The sequence below is a fragment of the Oryx dammah genome, unplaced genomic scaffold (assembly GCF_014754425.2).
Source record: "Oryx dammah isolate SB20612 unplaced genomic scaffold, SCBI_Odam_1.1 HiC_scaffold_3, whole genome shotgun sequence".
Lineage (NCBI taxonomy): Eukaryota > Metazoa > Chordata > Mammalia > Artiodactyla > Bovidae > Oryx > Oryx dammah.
Window position 1 is genome coordinate 44546096 of NW_024070187.1, and position 4832 is coordinate 44550927.

General features: G+C 44.1%; 1 non-coding gene across 1 annotated transcript; it reads right to left on the bottom strand.

The window, feature by feature from the left end:
• TRNAR-UCU lies at positions 1-73 on the bottom strand. The gene has a single exon. It is a non-coding gene; the product is annotated as a tRNA-Arg (tRNA).
• Between the last annotated feature and the right edge of the window lie 4759 nt (positions 74-4832).

Here is a 4832-nt window from a genome sequence, read left to right on the forward strand (position 1 = left end):
AGCCCTGACCAGGGATCGAACCTGGGCCCCCTGCATTAGAAGTGCAGAGTCCTAGCCACTGGACCACCAGGAAAGTCCCATATTTGATTCTTAAATTCTTCTACCTGCATGGCTGGGCAGCTGGGAAGGGAGCGTTGCAAAATGAGGTCTGATGATACAGCTCCTTCTCTCTGGATTCTGTCAGAGGCCAAGTCTGTCTAGCAGTACATGCACCCTCTTTGGCTGAAAGATCTGAGGTGGCTTAGAAGAATTCGTATGTGGGAATGGCTGCTATTTTTTACAGGAACTTGTCTCTGTATGCTTCGAACCAGACAAAGCAGACTTCTCTCCAGGACAATGTTTGGTTAGGAATGTTTCCATCTCATGACAGGCCATGCTCTTGGGATTGAAAAGTCCCCAACTTGATTTGGGTTCTAAAGACTTAGTCAAGCATCTTAAATGGGATTACACACATTCCTGAGGCATGTGAAGTGAAACAGGAATCTGCTCCAACATTCTCGCTGGAAGCAGGTGAAAGCTTTTTGCTGCTGCTGCTAAGTTGCGTCAGTCATGTCTGACTATGTGCTACCCCACAGATGGCAGCCCACCAGGTTCCTGTCCCTGGGATTCTCCAGGCAAGAATACTGGAGTGGGTTGCCATTTCCTTCTCCAGTGCATAAAAGTGAAAAGTGAAAGTGAAATCGCTCAGCCATGTCCGACTCTTTGAAACCCCATGGACTGTAGCCCACCAGGTTCCTCCATCCATGGGATTCTCCAGGCAAAAGTACTGGAGTGGGCTGCCATTGCCTTCTCCAGAAAGCTTTTTAACCAGCCTTTAAAAGACGATGCCAGTAGCCCAAGAGCTCAGTGTGTAAAGAACCAGCCTGCAATGCAGGAAATGCCAGAGATATGGGTTCAATTCCTGGGTCAGGAAGATCCCATGGAGGAGGGTACAGCAACCCAATCCAGTATTCCTGCCTGGAGAATCCCATGGACTGAGGAGCCCGGCAGGCTACAGTCCATGGGGTCACAAAGAGGCAGACCTGAATGAAACAACTGAGCACAGCATGACTAGGAGCCCAGACGCAAATGAAGTGACCTTCCTTGGCAGGCAGAGGGCATGAGAGGAATCGATTACACGCTGGAGCCAGCCTGAGATGGTTGCTGGCCCTGGAGGAACTGTTGAGAGATAGTTTGTCAATGTCAGGCTTTGTGTCCAAGTGTCAGGCCCTGAAAAGCCTTGGTCCTAGGTCATTTCTGGATGATGAGTGTAGAACCCATCCTTCTGCTGAGTTAGTGACAGCCACTGTTTGGTTATCAACTCCCGGGTTGAGGGGAGGGGAGCAGAGCCTTGGTTGCTAAACAAAGGGAAATAAAACAACCCACTCCACTGAGAGCGGATGACCCGCCTCTGATGTGTATTCTGGGTCGTAGTGGGACAGCCTTCAGATAAACTGCAAGATGTGTTAATTCAGGTACTGTAAAAACTTCCTCCTAGAAAGCAGGACTCGAGCTTGTGCAAACCCCTCTTCAAAGAATGTGGTTGTTTTGTTTTCTTCTCCCCACCTCAGGGAAGTCTGTCAGTAGGCTCTGTGAGACAAGGATTCTTCCAGCTGGGGAGGGGCAAGTCTGGGAGCCAAGAGGGTGGAATGGGGGATGGGAATGGCTTCCAATGTCCCTCCTCGGTGAGGCCTTTCATGGCTGTCCCACCCTAGGCACTGTCTACCCCATCATCCTGACAAGGCAGTCTGATCTAGTTTCATATGTATTACAGCACTTATCGTCTTATCTAAACTTACCTTGTTCCCTGAAGTATTTCCTAGCTTAAGGTCATTTCCCCACCCAGAATGTAAACTCCAGTGGAACAAGGGCCCCGTCTGTCTTGTCACCCCTCTGTGCTCTCGCACTGGATAGTTCCTGGTCTATGGCAGGGGCGCATAAATATTTTTTGAATGAATGTATGTATGTACTGAGTGTGAATGTTCTACAGAGACTCATACTTAAAAAAGTTTTTAGACATCTGGATTAGAAATTTTACTAAGATGAATTATTTGCTTTTGTGCTTTCCAAATATAGAAGATAACCACAAAAGTCAAGTTACTCCGAATGACCTGGAGCATCACCATGAAGGGTAGTGGGGGAGGGTGACTAGACTGCTCCCTGAAGGTGGAAAAAGGGGTCATGGTAGCCAGTTTCACTCTTCCCCAGGGCCCAGCACTTAATGGAATTCAATTAATTGCTTTGCAGATGCTAATCAAGTTCTCTTCAGAGATAGATATAGGTTTCTTGTTTTTTTCAGAGGTTCTTCATTGGATGGATGGATGATAGATGGTGGATTATGGATAGATGGGAAGAGAGGCCCATTTCAGGTTATAGGGCAGCTCATCTAATGTCTCAAGAAAGCACTATAGTCTCACAACAATAATTCTTTTAAAAGAGAATATAGACCGAGAGAGTAGAGAAAATCAGAAACTGGCCCTTCATTCCAACTAATTCCTAGTGGTAGGCACTTTGGGTTTGAATATTCATCCTTTAGTAGGTTGAATCTTGACTCAAAAGTGCACATATATCGTTCCAAGGAAAAGTTTTTAGTGCTGTTTCACTGCACTAGGTGCTGGCTGTGCGTCAATGAACGGGACAGATATGGTTTCTGTCTTCTCGATATTTCTGCAGTTAAATAAGCTATTTTATGAGAAAGTGCTCAGCACAATGCCTGGAAGCTAGTATGTGCTCAATCAGTGTTGTTATTATTGTTTAGTCTCTCAGTCCTATCTGACTGTTGGAGATCCCATGGACTGCAGCATGCCAGGCTTCCCTGTCCTTCACCATCTCCCGGAGCTTTTGCTCAAACCTGGAGCTTGTCCACTGAGTCAGTGATGCCATCCAATCATCTCACCCTCTGTCATCCCCTTCTTCTGCCTTCAGTCTTTCCCAGTATCAGGGTCTTTTCCAATGAGTCATCTCTTTGCATCACACGGCCAAAGTATCGGAGCTTCATCCTCAGCATCAGTCCCTCCCATGAATATTCAGCATTGATTTCCTTTAATATCGACTGGTTTGATCTCCTCGCAGCCCAAGTGATTCTCATGAGTCTTCCCCAACACCACAGTTCAAAAGCATCATTCTTTGGTGCTCAGCTTTCTTTATAGTCCAACTCTCACATCCATACATGACCACTGGAAAAACCATAGCTTTGACTGTATGGACCTTTGTCTGCAAAGTAATGTCTCTGCTTTTTAATGCACTGTCTATTGTATTAAATAGCTTTTCTTCCAAGGAGCAAGTGTCTTTTAATTTCATGGCTACAGTTACTATCTGCAGTGATTTTGGAGCCCAAGAAAATAAAGTCTCTCACTCTTTCCATGTTTCCCCATCTATTTGCCATGAAGTGATCAGTACTGATGCAATGAAAAAGTGAGAGAATGAATGATAATAATAAAGCTATCTATTTCTATGAAATCACCTCATTCTTTACCAATCTTTTGTCATTTGCATACCATATCATGAGTTTTAGATTTTCCCAAGTGGTTTAGTCAGAGGTAAAGAATCTGCCTGCCAATTCAGGAGATGCGAAAGATGAGATGCGGATTAAGATCCCCTGAAGAAGGAAATGGCCACTTGCTCCAGTATTCTTGCTTGGGAAATCCAACGGACAGAGGAGCCTGGGAGGCTACAGTCCCTGGGACCGCAAAAAGTTGGACATGACCGAGTAACTGAGCACGCACACATATCATGACTTTTGCCTTATATATAAATGACATTACCATTATTTGTTGAATATTCATTCTTAAAGTATAATCACTTGATTTTTGCCGTAAAAATGTATCTGAAATGAAAACATCCTATAATTACTACAAAGGGAAAGCCGTTAAAACTTGCTATTAAATACAAGTACCTGTGCAAATCCAAATAATACAAAAAATAAAACAGTGATGCCATTCAGTTCTAGCCAGATATTCCTGCTTGGGGACAGTTCTGAGCCTGAGGCTTTTTGTATACAAGAGAGCTTAGCCAGTGTTAGGTGTTAAAGACATGATAGTACTCAATTGAGAATTTATCTAGTACAAAATATATATAATGACAAAATTCCACTTAGAATCAAGGAGCTCTTTCAATGAATGTGGATTTTATTAAATGCAACTATTGACCATAAGGCCTTGAAAAACAGCAATAGAAAAATACCCCTAAAGTATGCACATAGCCCTTTGAAAAATGAATGCTTGGTGGATATATGCATTGGAAAACAGGGACTTGGTCTCTTTTGCAGCTACAGTATTAGTCTTCTAGGGCTGCAAAAAAAAGTGCCACAGATTGGATGGCTTAAATAATAGACCTTTGTTTTCTTACAGGGCTTTCCCAGGTGGCTCAGTGGTGAAGAATCTGCCTGCCAATGCAGGAGACACCAGAGACACAGTTCCATCCCTGGGTCAGGGAGATCCCCTAGAGAAGGAAGTGGCAACCCATTCCAGGATTCTTTCCTGGAGAATTCCAGTGATTGAGCAGCCTGGAGGGCTACAGTCCATGGGGCTGCAAAGAGTTGACACAACTGAGCATGCCCACGCATACGCATTTTCTCAAAATTCTAGAGGCTGGAGGTCTGAGATCAAGGTGTCAGCATTTTGGTCTCTTCTAAGGCCTCTCTCTTTTGCTTATAGATGGCCATTTTCTACTTCTGTCTTTATATGGTCTTCCCTCTATGTCTGTATCCAAATTTCCTCTTCATATAAGGGCACCAGTTATATTGGAATAAGATAAGCCTAATGACGTCATTTTTATTCAGTTACCTCTTAAGAAATCCTACATCCAAATACAGTCACACTGTAAGATGCTGAGGGTTAGGACTTCAGTATGTG